This window comes from Anolis sagrei, chromosome 2 (assembly GCF_037176765.1).
Source record: "Anolis sagrei isolate rAnoSag1 chromosome 2, rAnoSag1.mat, whole genome shotgun sequence".
Classification (NCBI taxonomy): domain Eukaryota; kingdom Metazoa; phylum Chordata; class Lepidosauria; order Squamata; family Dactyloidae; genus Anolis; species Anolis sagrei.
The window spans coordinates 288,011,507-288,038,600 of NC_090022.1; the positions used below are offsets into that span (position 1 = coordinate 288,011,507).

Below are 27,094 nucleotides of genomic sequence, written 5' to 3' on the forward strand. Positions count from 1 at the left end.
TGGTATGAATGTCCATCTAAGTAGCTTGATGTCTGGAAAAATCTGGAAATAATGCTGTCTCTTATAACTCAAGAGCAAGAGACCATCATCATTCAGCATTTGCTGAATAAGACATGAATGCAGTAGGGGAAAAGGATGAGTTTCAAGTGATGGACTAGAAGTTTCAAAATAAGGAGAAGTTAAACAAATGAGGTTTCCCTTTTGCACAACTTTATGACTTCTATGGAAGGTTTAGAGCAGTAGTTCTCAACCTGTGGGTCCCCAGATGTTTTGGCCTTCAACTCCCAGAAATCCTAACAGCTGGTAAACTGGCTTGGGTTTCTGGGAGTTTTAGGCCAAAACACCTGGGGACCCACAGGTTGAGAACCACTGGTTTAGAGTGTCATGAATACTTCCAGTCTCTTTTGCAGAGAAAAAAAGCACAACAACAATAAACTGTTCCCATTTCCTTAGAAGTGAGGGTTTCATACATTTTAACACAACAACAGGGTTTCCTATGTTATGCTGTCCATGCAAAAATTAAGCACCTCCCCTCTCGTCTCCCGTGTTTACAACACAAAATACATTCAAATCATCCCCAAGATCCAATTCTTGAAATATGTAAGAAAGTTTTTTCCATTGACTGACAGAAATATTTCCATGTTTTCAAAGTACAGGCTGTATTTGCTAATGCCCTTCTCCGTGTTTTTAAACCTGTGGGCACGTTCAGAATTTTTTAGCAAGTGTTGTAAATTTCATTTCTTTCTAAAATAATTTTTATTGAGAAAATAAATTTCTTTTACATAAAAATTCCATTTCAAAATGTTTTCTAGGGTGAGCGAGGCCAGTCCTATGCGCATTTTACAGAAGGCAAATTTATTTGAGAGACAAATAATATGAACCTATAATTATCCAGTTATTCTCAATGTTTACAAATGGTATGTAGATGCATGTTTGTGACTATAAATTGGACTTTTGAGAACTTTAGTCTTTGCAGTAACCCTGTGAAGAGATGAGGGATCATCTACAGTGAGCCCTTAATTTTTTTCAAATTTGGTTATTTACAATTTTGTATTAAATTACTCTCTCTACAAATTTCTATATTCCTGGAAGTTGACTACAGAATCATGCTGGAGAATTTAGAGATCTCTAGGGGAGACATGTATCTAGGCATGTGTAGTCACTCTAGTGTGATTATGTTGTCATCATCCAGCAGAAGCTGACCAAAGATTTCTGCAGGAGGACCTTGAGAAGTATTCTTTTGATAGGAACTAAAAACTAAATAACAGGTTGATTATTCATGGTTTTTTTCCACCTTCACGAGGGTCCTAACTTCCATGAAAGTGGAGGGCTATTGTAGAGAGCAAAGGAAGAAAGTAGCCTGTTTTCTGTGTCCACTTTTTTGTTTCACCATAAGTTAGTCTCAGAACCATCTACTGTGAGCGGTTACTACTCGTTTGTGGGATCAAGACCCCAATCTTCCAGTTCACCTAAAAACCATTTGCTATCCCCTTTGTGATGGACTAACCTGAACTCTGGGAGTAGGACCATCACCAGTGGGGTTACCCCTCTGGGTAGGATGAGAATGAGGAACTGTTCCCGGTTTTTTAGAAGTGGGGGTTTCATATATTTTAATATCTAACTACTAAAAAAGGATTTGACTTTTTAAACAGTTGAGTTAAGAAGAAGAAGAAGAAGAACTTTATTTTTCTACCCCGCCTCCATCTCTCCAAGGAGATTTGGGGTGGCTTACATGGGGCCAAGTCCAGGCAACATACAGATTAAAAGCAAAGACAACAGCAAATTACAAATTGAAATAGCACAAACAGCATAACAGTAATAAACAAGTATCAAGCAACAGCAACCCAATTTTGGAGGGGAGGGGGAAGGAGGCCAAAATATGAATTGATTGAAAGGTAAATAGTTCAATAAGGTGGATAGGAACATAAATGGCACAGGATATATAATGGAAACAGAGCAATTAAACAGGATCAGGATCATCTCAGTTCAGCTTACTTATATGAATAATGATGTAATATAGGAATTCAGGTTAAAGGGTGAAAATAGATCACGGTACAATCGTTTGTTATAGGGGTCATCAGTCGAAGGCACAATGAAACATCCTTGCCTGCTGATCATAAGAAGCATGTGTTTTCAAAAGACAGTGAGGGATGGTGGGAATAATCAACCAGCTATTTCAGTCATTCACAGTAGAGAACAGTCTGGCATAGGGAAGCAGTCATATTACAGGCATCTCCTGCTTTTTGACAACCCACACTTTCGACCATTTTGAATTATACCCTGAACTTATATGCTTGATAGGTAATCAGCTCTTTTGTCATTTCTTATAATAAAACCAAACTAAAAATTCAACTGGTTGAAAATACAACGAATTAATGGCTTAGAGTTCCACTTTTTGACAGTTTCTGGTTTTTGACAGTGCTCTGGTTTCTAATCTGTTGAGTAAGCAGGGGACACCTGTTTTTTAGGAGAGGGACCTACAATAAGGTGTTCATTGCTCATAAACTGTTCAGGTCTGGATATCAGTGATGGCATTTCTATCTATTGGCAGGCTGATGGTTATTCTGGAAGGTTTCCTGATAGCTCATTTAGATTTCCCTGCTATCTTGGCAGGTGATTCCACTGAAGTTCTGGCTAACCTCTGGAATGGTAACATGGTTACAGCAGAGGATACGGTTGCTCCCTTGTGTCACCCATGATTTGACTACACCTGGATCTCTAGATTGTCAGTGAAACAGCGATTAGGCACGGGATGAATGGAAGTGTGTATGAAGGCTAGAAGGCTTATGTTGTAAAATAAAATCATTTTTCTCCTTCACCATTGCACTTCAGGCAACCATGCAGAGGAGATGTTTTAGGTATTCAGGCTTCCTCTATATCCTGGTCCCCAAAAAGAGAAGCCAAACCACTTGACCGCCTGCTGTGAAGAGTGTGCTAAGCACTTTGCAAATAAAACTGCTCTGACTTTGAAGCTATATTAATACAGGTCCAGTGGATGTAATTTTGGCTCCTAGATGTCCAACTGTAATAGATACTTTTTCCGTTTGTACATTCTGTGAATATGAACAGGATCTTTGGAGAGGTGAGAAGCACTAGTTGTATACTACAACCTTGCCATTGCTGGCTAATAAAAAAGACCAAGGTGCAAGGCATGACTAGGTAGGTATTAGGAATATATTAATGCTTCTCTCCCACAAGACAGGGCCTTAACCTGCCTAAAAGAGGTAGCTGTTAGACTCCAATTCAAAAAAGACCTCCCTGTGTTCTACTCTTGATTAATTATGGCCAGTCCCCAATATTTCACTTTGGATGTGGTACTAGAGCAGGCATGGGTGTTTTGGACTTCAGCTCCCATAATTCTTAATGGACTACCGGCTGTTAGGAATTGTATGAGTTGGAGTCCACAACACCTGGAGAGCCAAAGTTTGCCCATGTCTGCATTAGATCTTCCAGTGGTCTCTCAACTCCAGGGGTATGTAGATGAAATGATTTATCCACATCCTAACTTCGGGTTTGGTTATGTAACCAAAACATAATTGATCACTTTCATCAAGAAACAGAAGGAGTGTGTTTGTTCCTATTGATTCTGCTTGACCTCTCAGCAGCTTTCAGTACCATCAGCAGTGGTATTCTTCTGGGCTGCCTTGCTGGGATGCTGGGATCTGGTGGAACTGTTGTACAATAGCAGCATACCTACTTCATGGTAGAAATGCAAATGAAGGTGTTGAGTAAATTTTGTTCAACCCTGTTACTAAAGGCATTTGAGGTCTCACACACTTCTGCTTTCTCCCCAAAGTCATTTAACATGTACATGAAACCACTGAGAAAAGATGTCTGGGATTTGGGGGTTTGGTGTCATAAGTATGTTGATGGTGCTTCATTCTCAATATCATCCTAAGGAAACCTTCATTTCTAAACTGGTGCAAGTTGACAGTAATGGACAGTAATAGAAGAAGGCCAGCAAATTGAAACTAAATCCAGAGCAGACAGAAGTGCTTCTGGTCAGTTGCAAAACAGACCAGGGAGCAGGTCTTCAGTGTCTGCTATATCAGGTTTTGTTGTTGTTAACTATCATCAAATAGACTTTGAATTATGGTGACCCTATGAATGAGAGACCTCCAAGTTACCCTGCCAGTAACAGCCCAGCTCACGTATTGTAGATTAATTGAGTTTAGATAGGTAAAGGTTTTCCCCTGACATTAAGTCCAGTCGTTTCCGACTCTGGGGGTTGGTGCTCTCTCCATTTTTAAACCAAAGAGATGGCGTTGTCCATAGACACTGCCTAGGTCATGTGGCCTGCATGACTGCATGGAGTGCCGTTACCTCCCCACCAGAACGGTACCTATTGATCTCACATTTGCATGTTTTTGAACTGCTAGGTTAGCAGAAGCTGGGGCTAACAGTGGGAGCTCATGCTGCTCCCCAGATTTGAGCCGCTGACCTTTTGGTCAGCAAGTTCATCAGCCTAGCACTTTAACCCTCTGCACCACCCTCTGAGTTTATCCATCCCTGATTTTAATTTTAGTGTTTTTATCATCTCTGTTAACGTGCCTGAATAGCCTAAATTAAGCAGGTTCCGCCCTAGCTGGAGCTTGGATGGGAGATCACTAAGGAATGCTAGGTACTGTAAGCTTTATTTTAGAGGAAGAAATAGGTAAAACCACCTCACCTTAGAAAACCTTATGAAATTGATGCCATTCATCAGTAGATGACTTTAAGGCACGTAAACACATAGGCAGAAAGGACAAGATAAACATCTTAATTAAAACAGGCAACTATCCTTTCAGGGATGGAAAATCATCACGGATACAGTGTTATAAAAATAGTATGGTTGAATGTATCATCACAGATTATGGATTGTTGACTTAATAGCATATTATTCGGTGTTGTGAGATAACAGTTATTTGCTGAGCCAAACAAAAGTTTTGTTTTCATAAGGGAGAATTGTTCTAAAAATGGATTTCAAAAAATAAATGCTCATTGGCGAGTTGAAAAGGTTTTCCTATTCAAAGCATCACTAACCCTGGATTTTACTCTGGGATTTTGTCCTCCTCCCCCTGAAGGCGCAGGTTCGCAGCTTGGGAGTGATCCTGGACTCATCGCTGAGCCTGGAACCCCAGGTCTCGGCGGTGGTCAGGGGAGCTTTTGCACAATTAAAACTTGTGCGCCAGCTGCGCCCGTACCTTGGGAAGTCTGACTTGGCCACGGTGGTCCACGCTCTGGTTACATCCCGTTTAGATTACTGCAATGCTCTGGGTTGCCTCTGAAGACTGCCCGGAAGCTCCAACTAGTCCAACGAGCGGCAGCCAGATTACTAACACAAGCGGGGTACAGGGAGCATACTACTCCTCTGTTGCGCCAGCTCCACTGGCTGCCAATTAGCTTCCGAGCACAATTCAAAGTGCTGGTGTTAACCTATAAATCCCTAAATGACTCCGGCCCAGTTTACCTGTCCGAACGGATTCTCCCCTATGAACCATCAAGATTGTTAAGATCGTCTGGAGGGGCCCTGCTCTCGGTCCCACCAGCCTCGCAAGCGCGCCTGGTAGGGACGAGGGACAGGGCCTTCTCGGTGGTGGCCCCTCGGCTCTGGCACTCCCTCCCACTGGAGATTAGAACTGCCCCTTCTCTCCTGACTTTTAGAAAACAGGTGAAAACCTGGCTTTGGAAACTGGCATTTGATGAGTGAGTCAATAATTCGTGGCTAAATGGATGAATGGTGATGAACAATGCTTTTATTGTGATGACTTGGCCATTGTAATTATATGATTGCATTTTTGGTATTTTAATGTGTTGTGTATTACAAAATGTGATGTTTTTAAATGATTGCTTGTGATATTATTGTTGGAAGCCGGCCTGAGTCCCTCCACGGAGGTGAGAAGACCGGTATACAAAAGTTCTAAATAAATAAATAAATCTATGTTGCATTGACACTGTTGGACTGACTGTTGATGCAACAGACCCCATCATTAGGGGAAAAATTGCTCCTGTATAGGAGAAAAAGTGCCAGTTCAGAAAGGTAATGAAAAAATCCGTGTGTGAGCTAGCATGGCATGAGAACCAGCATGATGTAGTGGTTTGAGCATTGGACTATGACTTCCTTTTTTGACATTAAAAGATTTGCCCACGGAAATGCAGATCAAGCCTAATAAAGAAAAACACTGTAAACTTGTTTTTATATCCTGAAGGAAGCAGTCTCCTAGCGTTAGGGTAACTGGTAAGCAAACAACCCGAGTTAGTGGCTTCCTGGTGGCCTCAAGCCTGGCATATTGTGTGGAAGAAATTTTGAAATTCCTAACCTCAAAACATTTTGGGCAACTTTTTGTTGGAAAGGCAGCAAGCAAGCGTCATGAGTAAATAAATGTTTTATCTTTCCAATAACATAGAAGACACGCTTTTTGAGCATATTCATATACATTTTCCTCCTTATCATACGGGCTTGACTGCCAAATGGCCTTGTTGTGCTGTGTGTAGCCCTTTGAGTTTGCCCAGACATATGCTGCATCTCCATGCCAGCTTTGGCATGGGCAAATTACAGGCATTTGGGTGACACAAGGATGCCTGGAAACATCCTCCCTTGCCACTTGGACAGCTGCCATAGAGAAGTCCTTTTCACCAGCTTCGATATGGGCACAATAATAATTCCATAATCCCTCTTGTTTTTTGGGAACCGCATGGCAACAGTTTTTACCGTTAAGGAATCTGTTCTGACAGACTGTAGGCAACAACCATGACAAGGAAGGATATTTGTCTTAATTTGCCTTTTTGGATGTGAAGGTCTGAAGGAAGTTTTCTTTTGCTTGTCCCATTCATTATTATTTTTTTCAGACGCAAAGGCTTGGTTAAGGATGTAGGAAAGTCTCTGACTTTGACATTTATTTCTTTTAATTTAGGCCAAGCTGTTAACAGGATTATAACAAACAACATTATTTTTTCACCGAACACTTTAAAGCACCAGCTCTAATGAAATGTGTTCTGCCAAGTTAGATTTTCCAACACAAGTATGAGATTTTTTTTCATCCAACCTCTGATAAATGGCTGTTTTTCCTTTTGAACAAGCCATCAAAAATATTTTTCCTCCTCTCTGTGAAAGCTTGCCCAGCCAAATTATAACAAGACTAAAATAGTGTTTCTGCGCTTAGTAAAATAACAGTGCGTGGATAAAACTAACTGCTTATGTGTCACAGATTAAATTTAATTACCCCCTTCCCAGATTGGCAGTTACAGATGAGGAGATCTAGGGCTCTGTGTGGCTACATTTGGGGTGGGATGGGATGGTTTCTGTGGGTCACCTGCCTTCTTTGGTGACTTCTAGCAGACTGATTTGGAGGAAAGTGGCAGTCATTGGAAGAAAATACAGGATTGGGGTGAGGAAATTGCAATTAAAAATAGATGTCACTCCATGCAATTATAACTGGACTAAACTCTTTTATCCCTTAAGGACTGTCTTGCCTCAAAGTGAGAGCATGACTCTTGTTGGTGCCTTGTAGTTAACAGCACCCCAAACTCTTCTTTTAAATGTAACACCCAGCCTTGCAGGATGTTGCATCTATATGTCTCACTTTTAGTCCTTATTTTCACTACAGATATGGGCATTGACATGTTTAAACATTCCTCTGTCTGCAGCCAAGTCATATCATAATAGCCATGTTTAAATATTTGAAAAGATGTTGTATTGAGGATGGAACAGGCTTGCTTTCTGCTGCTCTAGAGACTAGGACACTGAGTAATGGGTTCAGACATAGGAAAAGAGATTCCACCTGTATATTAGGAAGAACTTCCTGATGGCAAGAGTTGTTCAATGGTGGAATACTGACTGGGAGTAAAATGGAGTTTTTAAACAGAATCTGGAAGGTGATATGCCAGGACGAGGTTACACTGAATAGTCTTTTCCAGCTCTATTATTTCATTATATAATTCTACGAGACAACCCAATCCATCTGTATCTTCCCCCTCCAAAAAAAAAAAAAAAAAAAATCCCGTTCTAACGTAGAGCTTTCCAAACAGTTCGTGTTGGTGACATACTTTTAGACATGAATGCTTTCACGACACAGTGAATCAGTTTTACTAGAAAACCAGAGGTTAAACCTATCCCTTATATACATAAATTGCAATAATGAGCAGATGGCGACTACTGGGTGGCATATGTGCAGTATCAGAAACTAGAGGTGATGTGGTCTATCCAATGCAGTTTTCTGAATCAGCACCTCAAATAACCAAACCGGATCTAAAGTTGACCAAAAACTGATTTGTAACCCTTTTGGTACTAATGTTGGAAAGTGGTCCCTGGTCAAAGTGGTCCCTGGTCAAAGTGGTCCCTGGTCAAGAGGTCCCTGGTCAAAGTGGTCCCTGGACAAAGTGATCCCTGGTCAAAGTTGTCCCTGGTCAAGGTGGTCTCTGGTTAAAAGTGGTACCTGGACAAAGTGGTCCCTGGTCAAAGTGGTCCCTGTTCAAAGTGGTCCCTGGTCAAAGTGGTCTCTGATCAAGGTGGTCCTTGGACATAGTGGTCCCTGGTCAAAGTGGTCCCTGGTCAAAGTGGTCCCTGGTCAAGGTGGTCCCTGGACAAAGTAGTCCCTGGTCAAAGTGGTCCCTGGTGAAGAGGTCCGTGGTGAAGAGTTCCCTGGTCAAAGTGGTCTGTGGTAAAAGTGGTCCTTGGTGAAGAGGTCCATGGTGAAAAGGTCCCTGGTCAAGAGGTCCCTGGTTAAAAGTGGTCCCTGGACAAAGTGGTCCCTGGTCAAAGTGGTCCCTGGTCAAAGTGGTCCCTGGTCAAAGTGGTTTCTGGTCAAGGTGGTCCCTGGTCAAAGTAGTCCCTGGTCAAGGTGGTCCCTGGTCAAGGTGGTCCCTGGTCAAGGTGGTCCCTAATCAAAGTGATCCCTGGACAAAGTGATCCCTGGTGAAGAGATCCCTCGTCAAAGTAGTCCCTGGTCAAGGTGGTCCCTGGTCAAAATGGTCCCTAGTCAAGGTGGTCCCTAATCAAAGTGATCCCTGGACAAAGTGATCCCTGGTGAAGAGATCCCTCGTCAAAGTGGTCCCTGGGCAAAGAGGTCCCTGGTCAAGAGGTCCCTGGTCAAAGTGGTCCCTGGTCAAAAAAAGGTTGGGAACCACTTACTATACAAATGGGCCAAAATGTTTTGTGTTCACCCTCCTATCTCCATCATCTCTGCTTGCAGAGAACTTGGTAATATCAAGATCTATGTAAGTGCCATTCGTGCTTTTTTGTTGCGTTCGAAGTTTACCATAACTATATGGAGGAGGAGATGCCCCTGAAATGGCACAGGGCTCTCATTTAAATCTTGCTTTGGAGTAAGAAACTGTTAGTTGAGATATAATTCATTTGGATACAGTTTAATATAAAAACATCCAACTTCAGTCATGCCACTAATACAACATTGAGGAGGAGGACATAGATGTGAGAGCTTTTGCTCTTCTGTAACTTCCTCTACAATGAACTAATGAATCAAGAGTTTCTTAGATTAAGTGAGGTTTAATCTCAAAGGTTTTAATTGCAGCAAGACAAATCAAAACTTATTTTAATTTGAAAACACTCCTGGCTTTTTGTTGTACTCTTCCAAGTTAGAAATCACAGCAGATGCAATCCAGAAACAGAGAAAAGTGTTATCATCGCATAGCGAATACAGATCTCATTGTAACAATTGAACTTAAGTATATAAGCTTGCTATTTTGAAGGCCAGTTACATTCCTACTTGATTAGCTAACAGGGCAGGCAAACTCTCTGGGTGTTGCTGCAATGGCACTTTAAACTTGTGAGCCAGAAGGAAATGGCAACATAACCTTTCTTAATGCTGCAAAAAAGGCCTTGGGGAAAGAGATACATTTCTTGGAAGAAGTCAATGGATGGGCCCTTTCCCCCTTTGGTTCTCCCCATAGATGAGGAGGTGAAGAGCCTCCGCAGATTGCCCTTTAACATTGTAATCTTGGCATCCGCCGCCGAATTTTGGCCATGAGCAAACAATGGACTACGGTAGCTCTGGAGGCACAGCGCTGGTCTTTGTTCCGACGCAATGGGTTAAAAGCACGAGGGAGTCGAGATGAGACGGCAGAGGAACCTTCATGTCTCTTTGCTTTCTTGGAATTGTTCAGTCTCCAAAGAACTGAATAAATATCTTTATCTTTGTTTCCCAAAATAACAAGTTGAATTTCAGATAATGCTACAGGATCACTGTAAGCATTGTTTCATCTCTGTTCTTCGTTATTTTTGTGTGAAGGATGCATTGTGCTTTATTCAGAATATGCTAAAATTAAACAGGAGGAATTTATGCTAAGTGGCTGCCCCCTTCATTTCAAAACGAACAGGGCCAACCACTTTAATTTAGGCTTACTTTGGTTTATCCTTACGCCGTTGCTTGACTGTCTGACCCCTACACTATATTTTTAGTCCTGTGATTTTTTTCCTCCTGTTTTCCTCCCTCCGTTTTGTATAATCACAGGGGTTTTCAACTCTTTTCTTGATAGAGGGGCACTTGCAAAAGAAGAACCCCATTGCCCTCTCCCTGCTTGACAAATAATTTGACATTACTGGAAATCAAAGGCAGAACCTTGTCCTAGCTAATCATTATAACTCGGAATGTAAATTAAAGACTTCCATAAATATAATTCTAAGTATTTACTGTGTGTGTGTGAAACTTTAGCTTGGTGACTTTGCCGCATTTATTTACATTCTGAGTAGGAGTAACTGCTAGGTGCAAAGCAAAACAAAACAAAACAAAGTACCTGAGAATGTAAATTGTTGAGCTGATTTTTTTAAAAATTAAGAGATCCATCATACTGTTGTTGAAAAACATGTTGTCCTTTGCACATAGCTTTTACCCATTCGGGGAAAAAAATCTTGCCTTTTATTTGTCTTCTGTATATAATTAGGATTTATGTTGCTAGTTGTATAAATGGCAAAATAATAATAATAATAATAATAATAATAATAATAATATAATAATAATAAGGCAGTTGGAATCCAGGTTCTGAACCCATGTGTTTACTGATACTGGATGTTCCCAAGGTTTTTGTCCTACTTGCATCCAGTCTTAGATATTTAAGGACAGCCAGAATAGAGTGGCAGACCTGGAACAGCATCCACAAACTCTCCCAACCACAACTTGAAAATATTTTCCCCAACTCCCCCCCCCCCCCCCCCCGTTTTACTGTGCCATTGTATATAATGATATTTGAGCATCCATGAATTTTGAGATTCACAGAGGATCCTGGAACCAACACCCCCCAGCAGATACCAAGAGCCTACTCTCTCTTTGTATCATGGAAAGAAAAGCTGCGTTTTCCAGATTTCTGGACTGTTTGGACAAAATGGCACTTTTGTCTTATTTCTCATTCTATGATTACATGTACAGGTTCAAGAATGACTTGGTTTTCTTCAAACACAGTGACATATTAGTCCGGAATATTAGTATATAAAGGGCATCCTGAAGAACCTTAGAGACTAACTGAGAAAACAAAGTTATTTATTTATTTATTTATTTATTTACGGCATTTATATCCTGCCTTTCTCAGCCATATGGCGACTCAAGGCAGGTTACAGATTGGCACGATTTGATACCATGCATTCATAAAAGTGCGATTAAAAACAACAATATAAAAACATATATAAAAACCATTAAAAACATGTCACCGATGTCATCTTGTTAAAATCGTTTTCCAGTAACATCGTCTGGCCATTCTGTGTTCATAGTTCATAGTTCCATGTTATCTATTCCGCTGCATTCTCAAAAGCTTGCTCAAAGAGCCAAGTTTTTACATTTTTCGGAAAGTCGGGAGGGAGGGGGACAATCTAATATCCCTGGGGAGGGAGTTCCATAGCTGAGGGGGGCACCGTCCCTTGTCCCCGCCTATTGCGCTTGTGATGCAGACGGGATTGAGAGCAGGGCCTCCCCAGACGATCTTAGGCTCCTAGATGGTTTATAAGGAGAGATACATTCAGACAGGTAAGCTGGGCCGGAACCGTTTAGGGCTTTATAGGCTAAAGCCAGTATTTTGAATTGTGCCCGGTAGCAAATTGGTAGCCAGTGAAGCTGACGCAACAGAGGAGTAGTGTTAGTAACCTGTCTGCTGCCCGTTGGACCATTTGAAGCTTCCGAACAGTCTTCAAAGGCAACCCCCCATAGAGCGCGTTGCAGTAGTCTATATGGGAAGTTGGTAGCATAAGCTTTTGGAGACTAAGTCTTCATCTACACTGCCATATAATGCAATTTGCAACAGCATTATATGGTCAGTGTACATTTATATAATGCAGTTTAACTGCTTTGAACTGCATTGTATGAGTAAACTGACCATATAATGTAGATTGAGCCTAAGTCTACCTCCTCAGATAAATAATCTTAGTCAACAAAAGTTCATACTACCAACTTTGTTCTCTCAGTTAATGTCTAAGGTGCTATAAGGCCTCTTTGCCCATTAGTCTTTTTGCTTATCAGTTTAAGCCACTTTATTAACTGTTTTGTTGCGTGCTGGGCCTGTTTTGTTGCGTGCTGGGCCTTTAAAATAGGACGTGCAACCTTTGCCCAGCGGGAAGCCAGGGGCCCCCAAAGAGAAGTTCTCAGGGATTTTCAAGAAGTGATGGCCTTTAGAGTCTTTGATAATGCAACAAAGTCTTTATTATGGAACAAACAACAAATTTTCAATGGTTCAAACAACACTTCAAGGCTTTCTCAGTCTAGTCCTCAATGGACTGGCACCTGACTTTGATTAATTAAACTTTCTCTGTAGGAAAAACCCTTTTTAACTTCTCCCGGGCTGACTGTAATCTAAGTCTTACTGATGTGGGCTCCGCTACCGGATCGAACTGCGTCTCGTACACTGAGTGGACCTACCAGTAAGGCCAGTAGATTCTCCAGCTGGAGTTCTTTGGTCTTCCAAAACTGTTTACCCTCTGAAATTCTTCAAAGCTTTAGGGCTGTTTCCCTGGTAATCTTTGAAGACGGTTGGATGCTCTTAAGACTGTTCTCCCCCGGACAGTCTTAAGGGTTGAAGCTTTTGTACAGGAGAAGCTTGTACACGTCCTCTACATTAGCTTTCCTTCCTGAGACTAACTAAAAATGGCTCCCTTCCCTTCCCAATTGCCCTGAATAAGGGACAGAACCAAAACTTAACGATGATGGACAGTTGACTTGCCCTACGACTGGAACCAAAGGAAGCCACCCTTCTGCAGAAACCCAGGAACTTTGGGCTGCAAGCAAACATTTAATACAAAACAAACAAAATTGGAGCTCCTGGTACAGCTGTACCAGCACATTAACCATTATTAATGTTTTGAACAACACTAAAAGTAGAGGTGACATGTGACCCATCAGATACTGTACTGCAGTTCCCAGCATTCATTACCACTGGGTATGCTAGCAAGCTTAATATATGTAGCTCTATATCAATATCAGTATTGCATTTAATTTTTTAAAATGCATTTCTTTGAAAACATAACAGTGAACCCAATCTCTGCCACTGGGAGATATCCTGATCTTTTTGCAGAAATATTTGGTGTAAAGCTTTGTTTTCATAGCCGTGTTTATCCCATCTGGTTTTCTTCATCATTGCATTGATGTTGCTTGCATCGGTTTGCACCACACATTGACTTTTGACAGTTACATGATCATATGGCATATTTTCAGCAACAAATTGATTTACCAGCGCTTTGTGCAACTCAAAATTAAAAACTGTGTTTATGGAATGTGTGATCTTTGGAAATCTCTGCTGTTATGAGTACACGCTGAACTGTAAATTAGCGGGTTTGAAACTCAGTGAAAATTAAGTAGGCTTTAGAGCAAGTCTTTGCCAACCATTACAGATGGAACTTCTCACATTTAGATTTGCAATTAGGGCTTGACTTGTAAATCTAGCACTGATGTGTTTGCTGTCACTTGGTCCTTATTAAAAGGTGAACTGAGAACACTATCACTTTCCGAATTATAATTCCAGATCTCTTTAGCGGCATCTGTGATACTGGGCACAACTTCTTCTGGAATATATGTGCGTTTCTTCAGAAACTAGGGATATTTCCATGTTACTGTTTCAAAAGTATTGGGAATACACGTTTCCAGACTGAATGCTGACCTGTTCCACGTAGGTATGTTATTTGGGTTATTATAGAGAGGGTAAATCCCCAAGCCCATCTTGAAAAATAAGTCTCTGTTTTTGTTTCAAAGTCAGCAAGTCCAAGCAATCCCGGCCCGACTTGCAAGATCAGTTAGGCCAGATAACCGATTTCATATATTGTCCTTCAACAAATTGGGTTCCCCAGATGGTTCACAGCGGGATATATAACAATTGTAGTAGTAGGAAGTCAAAATAAATGCAGTCAAAATAAAACCAAGAATGTTATCCCCAAGCCACCAGCTTGTCTATCAAGAAGTCGAGCTGCAAAAAGACCAGATGAAATTAGTTAAGATCAGAGTTTAAAAGGCTTTTGAGGACACAAATGAGCAAGGAGAATCTATACTGGTGTACATGGTGAGCCTAGAGTCTAGGCCAGGCATGGGCAAACTTTCTAACTTGAGGGCCTCATGGCGGGCCAGAATGGGGTGGGCAGGCTGGGAGGGGGATGTTTCCCCAAGTCCCCTCCCTGAACTTTCCTCTCCTTCCTCTTCTCTTACGGAGGCAGAAAGTGAAGAAAGACGGGAAATGCTTGGATCCCAAAAGGGTGGCTCTTCTTCAGGGTGAGATGGTGGACAGGAGAGAAAAAGCGTATCCTATAGACCCCATATTGCCTACTCCTGATATAGAATCCTAGAGTTGGAAGAGACCTCCAAGGGCTATCCTGTCCAACCCCCTGCCATGCAGGAAGGCACAATCAAAGCACTCCCAATAAATAGCCTCTGTGGAAAAGCCTCCAAAGAAGGAGACTCCACCAGACTCCCAGACAGCCTATGCCACTCTCCAACAGCTCTTACTCTCAGGAAGTTCTTCCTAATCTTTTCAGTCAAATCTCTTTCCCTGCCATTTGAAACCATTGCTCCCTTGTGCCCTGGTCTCTAGAGCAGCAGAAAGTCTGTTTTTCTTCTCCTGAATGGGACACCCATTTAATCTTGAAACATGGTTCTCGTGTTCCCTCTCTATCTTCTCTTCTCCCAGCTAAATATCCCTCAGGCAGAAAGGAGAAAGGAAAAAGAGAAAGAAGGAAGGAAAGAAGGAAGAGAGGAAGAGAAGGATGGGAGGGAGCGAGGGAGAACAGAGAAAAGGAAGGAAGGAAGCTAGGAAGGAGAAAGTGAGAGGGAAGGAGGGAGAAAAGAGGGAAGGGTGGAAGGAGGGAGAAAGAGGGAAGTAAGGAAGATAGAGAGGGAAGGAGGAAGGAAAGAGAGAAGGAAGGATAGGATGATGAGAGAGAGGAGGGCCTGACAAAAGAGCCCAAGGGGCTGCATCTCGCCACTGGGCCTGGGTTTGCCCATACTTGGTCTAGGCCCTAGAAATGTGACTGTACAATTGAACTGAATAGATTTTTAAAATTATAATGTTTTATTTAAAAAACAAAAATATACAGTAGAATTTTACTTATCCAACCTTCGCTCATTCAACATTCTGTATTATCCAACACAGTATGCCTCCCGCCCGGATCCACAGCTGTTTCAATACATTGCATTGTTTTGGTGCTAAATTCGTAAATACAGTAATTAGTACATAATGTTACCATGTATTGAACTGCTTTTTCTGTTGATTTGTTGTAAAATATGATGTTTTGCTGCTAATTTGTAAAATCATAATGTAATTTGACGTTTAATAGGCTTTTCCTTAATCCCTCCTTATTATCCAACATTTTCACATATCCAACGTTCTGCCGGCCTCTTTATGTTGGATAAGTGAGACTCTACTGCAGTTACATAAGAGTAATAGATCATACCAATACGGTTTTAGATTAAATATTTGGAAAAACTATGTGTCTATAACTGCAACAGTATGACCTGCTAAAAATAACAGAACATGAACACAAAATGTGAATCATAGAATCATAGAGTTGGAAGTGACCTCATAGACCATCTAGTCCAGTGTTTCTCAACCTTCCTTATGCTGCGACCCCTTAATACAGTTCCTCATGTTGTGGTGACCCCCAACCATAAAATTATTTTCGTTCCTACTTCAAAACTATAATTTTGCTACTGTTATGATTTGTAATACGTATATCTGATATGCAGGATGTATTTTCATTCACTGGACCAAATTTGGTACATATACCCGATATGTCCAAATTTGAATATTGGTGGGGTTGGGGAGGAAATTATTTTGTCTTTTGGAAGTTGTAGTTGCTAGGACTTATAGTTCACCTACAATCAAAGAGCATTCTGAACTCCACTAATTATGGAATTGAACCAAACTTGGCACACAGAACTCCCATGACCAACAGAAAACACTGGAAGGGTTTGTTGGGCATTGACCTTGAGTTTTGGAGTTGTAGTTCACCTACATCCAGAGAGCACTGTGGACTCAAAACAATAATAGATCTGGACCAAACTTGGCATGGATACTCAAATGTAGATACTGGCGGAGTTTGGGGAAAATAGACCTTGACATTTGGGAGTTGTAGTTACTGGGATTTATAGTTCATCTACAATCAAAGAGCATTCTGAACCCTACCAACAATAGAATTGGGCCAAACTTCCCACATAGAACCTCCATGACCAACAGAAAATATTGTGTTTTCTGATGGTCTTTGGTGACCCCTCTGACACCCCATTGTGACCCCCCCCCCAGGAGTCCCGACCCCCAGGTTGAGAAACACTGATTTAGTCCAAAATCCCTGCCAAGAAGCAGGAAATCATATTCAAAGCTCCCCCTTTATAAAACAGACAAATAAACACACATGTAAACACACAAAACTAACAGAGAGGAAAAAAGCTTATCTAGAAACTTCTCACTATCTGATGGTTATTAGTCTACTTCCTTTAAATGATATTACATAATCACACTTCTGCTTTTAATGACATTCTTCCAATTCATAAATTTCACAATTGACAAATGCCTCCATCATTATTATAACAAAGTAATAAATCCCAATCTTTCCTAAAGTTGGGCAAATATTTCTCATTGGTCGCCCTCATTAATTTGTCCTGCTAATTAATGAATTAGCTGAGATGAACTGAACAGATGTAATCTGGTAACGCTCCTTCCCCGCTTTCCAAAGTGGCGTGTGTGTTTCTGGCACACAGAGCTCGAACCACTGAGCAGCCCACTGACGACTTGCTTCCAAAAACATTTCTTCCGCTTGAGGTTATTAGCAAAAATGTTCTCAGAAGAGGCTTTTGTTATGATGCAACCAACTCTTAAAGAAATGCATTTGGGTCAAACTGTCATCCCCATGACAAGGACACCTATATTCTCCAATACTTAATGACGTCTGGATTTATGGAGCCTGAAATTATGTGTTAAAAGTAACTGGACAAACAGCTCATTTCGACAAATGTGATTATAGGGGCAAAAGGGACTGGCTGGCTGGGCCGGAGAGGGAAAACACGGAGCAGGGAGTTGGCTGGTGAGCAAATATGTCCAGTCAGTCGGTCAGGAAGCAGCCATGCCAAGGCTTGGAGCTGGAGCCTGGGTCTCGCCTGGCTGGTGCCAGGGATGTGCAGGGGTCGGTCACAAGACCTTGCTATCTTCACTCATCCTGTCAGCTCCTTGCTCCAACCCTGGCTGCCGCTTGTGAGAGGATGCAAGATCCAAGCAGCTTGGCAGTGATACTGGTTTATCTGTTATTTCACATGATGTTCACTTAACACTGGCAATTGGACAAGCGTCGTGCGCATATAAGGGCAGGAGGATTTGCTACAAAACATGTTGAAATAGTCCTAGCAAAAGGCAAGCACTCATTGACTTGAGAAACTCATTAACTGGTTTTTTTTTTAAAGACGGGTCACATATTTTTTAAAGCGCATACAAATTGTACTTACTAGAGAAAGAAATTACATTTGGAAGAAATATGCTGCATACTGGCACAGTATTTTCAGTTAAGGGCTTGAATTTTCTTTCCTGTCCAACTTTCCAAAGCACAAAGATCACAACTTCAAAAGGGATCTCCTTAAAAAACACCTCACCACATGCAAAACACACACACACATGTATGTTGTTTATTTATAGTCCGTCCTTCTCACCCTGAAGGGGACTCAGAGCAGCTTACATGAGTAGCATTATTCCATGCCTGAGTAATAACAACAACAACAACAACAACACTTTATTTATATTCTGCCCTTCTCACCCCAAAGGGGACTCAGTACACAGTACACATACATGGCAAATATTCACTGCCAATTTGTATAGACAGAAGGAAAGGAGGTGTGCTGTTTCAATGCTGTGGAAGTTTGGGCTGGAGTCAAGTCACAGGAGGTGCTGTCGCTCCATCCTCTATAACGAAGAGCTGTCAAGACTTCTTCCTTCCTTTTGGTCACCCAGCATTTTCTGATCTACTTTCTTTATGGCGTCGTAAAACACCTCCCCACTTTTAGCCATACCTAATTTCTCTAATTACAGCTGTTTTCGGTTGCTCAGGTAAACAGTGAGCAGGGCTGACAGTTGGGTGCTCATGCTGACCTATGACTTCGAACTTGCAACCTTTCGGTTGATAGATCTTATAGTTGCTGGTGATTTACCAGCTGTGCTAAACCTCCGGCTGAACAACAACAACAATTAAAAGCAATTAAACAACAATTTAAAACATCATATATAAACATTAGATGACTGTTGTGCATAGAACCAGTCCTAATGCAAGAGAGTGCTAAATTAAAGCTAAATGCCATGTTGGGAGGCGAATGGGCAGAAGAAATATAAGCTAGCATGCTCTACATACAGCGTAATTTTGCTTTTTTCAAGCCAAATTGAGCTTTCTCATCGTTATTTAGTTTGGCTCGGAATAAGCCAAGTCGTACCCCACCCCATCCCTGGAATGCAGTGGAGTCTAATCCCTACCCAAGTCCACCCATAGTAATTCATACAGATTTCCCTGTCCCATCCACTTAATTTGTGGTGGCAAATAAGTTGAAAAGAGTGGGAGGCTTTTCTCAACATCCTTTGGCTGATGTGCTATATTGCTACATAAGCAGACTTAGAGAATATTGTTTTTCTAAGAAATGTCTAATACGGTGTCCTTGGGAAAATAGAGGTCCCAAGTCTGTTGGAGTGAAAGCTGGCGGGGGAAATGTTGAATTTTTGGAGGTCATAACATATGTCCTGTCTTTTAGCCCCAAAATTTTTAAAAAAGCATAAGGAGAGCCATTCTGGAACAGACTTGAAGGCGTCTCTAATTGTGAAGTCTATTCACATTGTGACCAATCAGATATTACTCTTTTTCTATCACTGGATCTTAGGATAGCATGTAAATAAAATTAATTTAAACAATTTAAAAGTCCCACCTTGTATCATTTGTTCATCTGTTCTCAAGTCACACATTATTCTTTTTGCAGGAGAAGCCTATTTATTTATCGTGTCATCAGCAACCATACCATTGTGTTACAATTCTAACAGAACAAAACAAACACACAGATTAAAAAGAAAGAAAAACACACAGATTTTGCAAACTTGGTAGTTGGTTAAATGTCCTTTGACCAGTATCTGGCCACTTGGAGTGCTTCTGGTGTTGCTGCAAGAAGGTCCTCCATTGTGGCAGGGCTCAGGTTGCATTGCAGCAGGTGGTCTGTGGTTTGTTCTTCTCCGCACTCGCATGCCGAGGATTCCACCCTGTAGCCCCATTTCTTAAGATTGGCTCTGCATCTCATGGTGCCAGAGCGCAGTCTGTTCAGCGCCTTCCAAGTCGCCCAGTCTTCTGAGTGCCCTGGGGGGAGTCTCTCATCTGGTATCACCCACGGATTGAGGTGCTGGGTTTGGGCCTGCCACTTTTGGACTCTCGCTTGCTGGGGTGTTCCAGTGAGTGTCTCTGTAGATCTAAGAAAACTGTGTCTTGATTTTAGTCTTTGACGTGCTGGCTGATACCCAAACGGGATGAGCTGGAGATGTCTCTGCCTTGGTCCTTTCACTATTGGCTGCTACTTCCCGGCGGATGGCTTCAGGAGAAGCCTGAGGAAACATAGTAAATTGACCAGTTCTGCTTTCCCTTCTGCAGAGAAACCAGTGCTTCCCAGGCTATTGGATGTGGGAGACTGGCTATGACCAACCCAAAATGTGTGCTTGTTCAGTACATTTTCCTTTCTTTCTTGGAGACTTGCAGGGGATTTATTTTGATTGTTTTGTATTGATGTTTTGTTATTGCTTCTATTATTGTTGTTCTATGGGCTCGGCCTCATGTAAGCCGCACCGAGTCCCTTGGGGAGATGGTAGCGGGGTATAAATAAAAGTTATTATTATTATTATTATTATTATTATTATTATTATTATTATATCAGTCAATTGCTCAGGTTCTGGCAATGGTCTAGGGAGTGCTGCTTTGAGTAGCACCGTCACAAATCTTTTTCAAACAATTGACACTTCTCCCTTTTTTGCTGCAAAAAATAGCAAAATCCACTTGCTTTGGGTTTTTGACACCCCTCAGCTCATTGTAGTCTTTAGTCTTCTTGATACCTTCTTTAGAAGATGGGAGGAGTGGTCACTTATACTCATCATTAAGTATCTCCCACTCACGACTTTTTAAAATCCCAGCCTTCAGAGTGTCATGTGCCATTACATTATCTGCCTTCAGGAAAATATCTACCATTGTTCCTTTTCATTGGATTACCACATTTCTTCTATTCTAAAGTGCCATTGATTTTAAGATGTACACTAATTTCAGTCCCACCACCAAGAAAGTACATAACATACTCCCCATTTTAGAGATGTTTATATGGAGAAAAGTGTGTCTTAGAACGGAAAGCATCTGAACGTATCATCCCCTATGAACCAGCACGGAGACTAAGATCATCTGGGGAGGCCTTGCTCTCGGTCCTGCTGGCCTCACAAGTGCGGCTGGCGGGGATGAGAGATAGGGCCTTTTCAGTGGTGGCTCCTCGGTTGTGGAACTCCCTCCCTAGCGACTTCAGAGCAGCCTCCTCCCTATTAGCCTTTAGGAAAATAATGAAAATCTGGCTCTGTGTGCAGGCTTTTGGAAACTGAAATGGAAACTTGTGCAATTTGACCTTGGAAGAATTATTATTATTATTATTATTATTATTATTATTTTATACCCCGCCAACCATCTCCCCTAGGGGACTTGAGGCGGCTTACAAGGGACAAGCCCAAAAATTACAAATAGAACACAGCCAATTAAAAACATCAGATGAAATATTAAAAAATCACAATTGTAAACAACATCAAAACAATATGGCTGAGGTTCAGGCTCCATGAGTGCAATACATCCTGAGGGGAGTACAAGGAAACAATCAAGTAGACAGGGCTGGAAATAGTGTCATCAAAAGTGTAGAGGTGGACGATAAGAGAGCCGACGTAAAGTGCTGAACTTAAAGTAGGGACAGGGAAATTACTGGTGGACTGCTTAATCAAAAGCACACCGGAACATCCAGGTTTTTAGTTGTCTCCGAAAAGAGGACAAAGTAGGAGCCTGTCTGATCTCCCTAGGGTGATCAGACAGAGCCAGGGGGGCACCACCAAGAAGGCCCTCTCCCTCGCCCCCACCAACCGTGCTTGAGACAGCAGAGGAAGAGAGAGCAGTGCCTCCCCAGATGATCTCAAGGTACGCTCTGCTTCATAGGGGACGATGCGATCACAGAGATAAGCAGGTCCTGAACTGTTTAGGGCTTTATAGGTAGTAACATGCACCTTGAATTTGGACCAGAAACCTATTGGAAGCCAGTGGAGCTGTTTAAACAGGGAGGTAGACTGCTCCCTGTAACCAGCTCCCGTAAGTAGTCTGGCCCCAGATCTTTGGACCAACTGTAGTTTCCGGGCCGACTTCAAGGGCAACACCATGTAGAGTGCGTTGCGGTAATCCAACCTAGAGGTGACTAGGGCATGGTCCCACCATGGCCAAATTGGATTTCACAAGGTACGGGCGCAGATGGCGCACAAGCTTTAACTGTGCAAAGGCCCTCCCAGCCACCGCCGACACCAGGTCCGCTGCAGGACCCCCAAGCAGCAGACCTGTATCCTCAGAGGGAGTGCAACCCCATTGAGCACAGGTAGCCACCCTATATCCCGATCAGTCCCACGACTGGCCAGGAGGACCTCTGTTTTGTCAGGATTAAGCTTCAGTTTGACCAGGCACTGGTCAAGGATCCGAGGGGCTTCCTTGGAGTCTGGTGGAAAAAAGTAACAGAGTTGAGTGTCATCCGTGTAGAGATGGACTCAGACCATGAACTTGGATGGTGTGTTTTTTAATTTTAAATCTGTTTCTACTCTGTTTAATATGTCGTAATTTTTAAAATGTTTAGGTAATTGTTGAGGCATGATGTTTGTGCTTCTGTAAGCTGCTCTGAGCCCCCTGTTGGGGTATGGCAAATAAATAATTAAAAAAATAAGAAATACAGTATTTATTATTCTGTGTTTTCCATTTATTTTTTTAGAATATCCCAATTTTTAATCCTTTTTTGCCTTCAGAATGTCTTGCCATGCCATTGCACCAGTTTTTCCTCTGGACTTGGATACGTGTCAATTAGTCCATGCCCGCTTTCCTTTGAATTTCGTTCTTGTGGGTCAGGATTACATCCAGGACAGCTGAGACCTTATTTCTTCTTTCCTCTTCTGAGAGATAAAGTTGTTATCAAGATAAGACAGGAACTTATTGGATATTCCATTCTTAGCAGATTTAGACTTCCAACAGATGTCAGGATAGTTGAAATCCCTCATTACTATTGTGGCTCTCCTCTGTGGTTTTGTAATCTGTTTTAGGAAAGCCTCGCTCATGCCTTCCGGTTGACTAGACAGCCTATAGCATCGTGTACAATAAAATCACTTTTGTTTCTATCGCTTTCTGCCGTTACTTAGATGCTTTCATCAGGGCTTCCACTCTCAAATTCCTACTTTATTTTGCATATAATCCTCCTTTGCTTCCTCCTCTGTTGAATCTGTTCCTTTTGAACAATGCATATACCTTAGGAGTTAAGACTGATGTTATCAGATGAGTACTATTAGAATTCTGAACACAAGGAGAAGAATTGTAGTGATTCATAGTTGAAACTACAATTTGTGCAAGTACAAACTATTCTAGAAAAAAAATCATCTTAAAATGTGTCGAAAAGTATTTTCTGCATAACTAAATGCATCTTATATTGGTGATTATGTTGGTTCCAGACCTTTAAAGGAGAAATAATCCCCCAAAGGAATCATCATGCCTCTTCTGTGGTATTTAAGGTCATTTATAGTGATGAGGAGCAATTGTTTAGATATTCACATATTTGTTGTTGCAATATTATAATTAAAGATGTAATGTGGACAAAGTAAAGTGCATCCTAGTTCCAAGAATTTGCGGAGAGATTTAAGCATAAGGTTGATTGTTCCATTTACAGTATGTCACTGAAATGTCAACAGTGCTCAACCTCTGATTTGATCGTGTCCTCAATTTTTGGGTTAGATGGCAAGAGCAAGTTTAGTCTACCTTTTCTCCTTATGCAAATTCACATTTGCTCTTGCCTACATTTTTGGTGTCCTTTTGACCCACAAAAAGACTTCTGGAAAGAGCTTTCAAAATGGAGGAAGTGTTCAAGAGCAGTTAAATGCCATGAAATAAGGTTGCTCATGTTCCTTCTCATTCTAGTACATCTACCTATCCGCCATTCTCAATCTGGGGTTAGCATAATAAAACAAACTGAGGGTTCACTGATATTTAGGTGCTATTTAGTTGTCCTAAAGTCATGCATAAATGCTTTTTAATTTTTGTCTGCCCTGTTTGAAAACTTGTCATGTGCTAAAACCTCAAAGCGAGGGCAATCTACAAGCATTCAAGTATTCAGAGCTGTCTTTAATTTGCCAGACTTCATGTCGCCTAAAAATGATCATTTCATAATGAGTTTTTGGTGGTCCTTTCTTCTGTATTTGTTCTTTGTCAAATGCTATTAATTGGATTAAGCCTGCTCTCTTAATGTTATGCACAGCTTGAAAAATACTATTGGAAAAAAAATAGAAATCTCTTACAAATAATACGATATTGCTGTCATCTTTTAAGGCATTCTTTGCTAATTCTTCTAAGGACACTAGATCTTGTCTTATTATGGAAGCTAAGTAGAGTCATCTGTGGTTAGTTCTTGGGTGGGAAACCCACCAACAAATCCTAGGTGCTGTAGGTGATATTTCAGCAGAAGGAACTGGCCAACCACCCATAATAGATGTGGGCGAAATGTCAAGAGAGGATGCTTCTGGAACATGGCCATACAGCCTGGAAAACTTACAGCAACCCACCCCATGACTGTTCATTGCCTAAGAAAAATTATATGAAATTCATAAGTTCACCATAGGTCAACAAGTGCCTTGAAGGCACAGACACACTTATGTGTGCAGGTTGGGTTATGGATTCGTTTCTACCGGAGCAACAGTGTTTTCCAAAATGTAAATATTTTAATGTCATAACTCATCCTCTGGAGTCATATAATTCAGATACGGGGAAGTTGGATGTCTAGGAATGTGCATCTCATGATGATAGTGGGCTCTGACTCCAGGGAACAAGAGGTTGTGGCTATGAAAAGCTCTACTTCTCAGCAGGAGGTGGTAGACGCTGAGATACCAAAAACATGCCACTATACTGTAGAGATTGCAGCAATACCAGTGGTTGGCAAACTAGAGAAACTGCTAAGTTTGGCACCTGGTGTTTTGGAAACAGCTGGCCATAAATCTTACCGCAGCTCCCCAGCATTGCTGTTGCTCACCATTGTTTTATATGTGTGACTGACAATATTTATGTATTTATTTACAGTATTTATATTCCACCCTTCTCGCCCTGAAAGGGACTCAGGACGGATCACAATGTACACATATATAATAAACATTCAATGCCATTTTAGACATGATAGACAGACAGAGGTATTTTGGCATTTTTCAACTTCAGCGTCTGGAGGTTATGCTCAATCCCAGCCACAGGAGGGTGCTGTCACTTCATCCACTGTGACGCCAAGCTCTTTTGATTGTAATATTTCCTCCTTGTTCTTTGAGCGCCGGCATTTTTATGGTGTCGTAAAATATCTCTTCGCTTTAAATGGTGCCTAATTTCTCTACTCACAGCTCAGCTGTTTTTGAACTGCTTAGGATTGACTCTCTCTTTTAAAACCCTATACCAGATATATTCTACCTTGTTCATGCTCAGCGTATATTTTTTAATTTTTAAACTATTACATTTGGCCCAGCCATATCTTTTTAAATCCTTGTGTGTTACTGTTTATTGGTTATTGTTTATATGTGATTATATTAATTGTATTGTATTTATTGTTTTTGTTTATTGCTTTTTGTTTTTATTGATGTGTTCCTTGGGGAGATGGTGACAGGGTATAAATAAAGTTTTATTATTATTATTGTTGTTGTTGTTGTTGTTGTTGTTGTTAGGTGGACAGTAAGCTAGCCTTAATAGGCGGGTGCTCAATCCAACTCGCACTTCGAACTTGCCACCTTCCAATACATTGCCACCTTCCGACAATACATTGCCACCTTTCGGTCGACTGTTTAATTACGATTAATTATTATTATTTATTATTTGGAGTGCTTCTATCCTGCCCTTATCAACCCCCTAAGGGGGACTCAGGGCGGCTTACAAAAGGCACAATTTGATGCCCAACACTTCACAAAATACAATATACAAATTACAGTTTAACGTCAACAGTTATTACTAGTTAAAACTATCAAATCAATACAATAGCAGCAATAAAATCATCTTGTGGTCAGTGTTTGCCTATTCATAAATCCATAATCCATCCAGCATTGTCATTGTCCTTTCCTACTCTGGTCGTCATTGTCTTTGTCCATCTGCCAGCTTACCCGAAGGCCTGGTATCAAATCCAGGTTTTTAACTTCCTTCTGAAAGAGAGGAGGGATGTTGATGACCTAATTTCCCCGGGGAGTGCATTCCACAGGTGAGGAGCCACCACAGAGAAGGCCCTGTCCCTCGTCCCCACCAGTCTCACTTGTGATAAAGGTGGGGCCGAGAGCAGGGCCTCCCCAGAAGATCTTAAACTCTGAGGTGGGACATAGAAGGAGATACGTTCGGACAGGTACGATTAACCAGCTGTGCTACAGCCCGGATCTTACAATACTCTTTCTTGACCTTGGACTTGGACAACTTATTGCTGGCTTCTTGTATATGGGGATCTTGATTTGTTATAACAGCTTCTGGATTGGCTGAGGAACACCCTCATATTTTGCACTTTATCTTGTTGAATAACCTGTGACTGGCCAGGACTAAATTAACTACTCAACAGCTCTTGCATTCAAACCACTGCAAATAATAAGAAAAAGCTGGTCAGTGCAATCTATATATATAAAAATGCTCTGTGCATAATGAGTTCCTTAAAAACAAAAGAACCAATAAACGAAATCACACCAAATTTGGCAACAAAATGTCTCACAACACAAGGAGTGACCATCACTCAAAAAATTATGATTTTGTCATTTGGGAGTTGTTTCTGGGATTTATAGTTCACCTATAATCAAACAGCATTCTGAACTCCACCAATGATGGAATTGAACCAAAATTGGCACACAGGCCTCCCATGACCAATAGAAAATACTAGCAGCATTTGGTGGGCATTGACCTTGAGTTTGGGAGTTGTAGTTCACCTACATCCAGAGGGCACTGTGGACTCAAACAATGATGGATCTGGACCAAACTTGGCACAAGCATTCAATATGCCCAAATATGAACACAGATGGAGTTTGGGGGAAATAGACCCTGACATTTGGGAGTTGGAGTTACTGGGATTTATAGTTCACCTACAATCAAAGACCATTCTGAATGAACCCCATGAATGACAGAACTGGGGCAAATATCCCACACAGAACCCCCATGACCAACAGAAAATACTTAAGGCCATCCAGTCCAACTCCCTTCACCAAGGCAAGATAACGTAATCAAAGCCCTCCTGACAAAGAGCCATCCAGCTATAGATATAGATATATATGATTCACACACAGAGAGATAAAGTACTATAGATTTGAAAGGGACTCCTAAAGATGGACAATTATATGTTGCATGTTCCAGAGTAGGCAAACCAGACAATCTCTATGTCAACACTGTCAA

General features: G+C 41.4%; 1 protein-coding gene across 3 annotated transcripts in view; it reads left to right on the forward strand.

Annotated features, from left to right (window-relative positions):
- Nucleotides 1-27,094, forward strand: part of DYM (dymeclin) — a 258,206-nt gene that overhangs the window by 84,846 nt on the left and 146,266 nt on the right. The window lies entirely within an intron of this gene.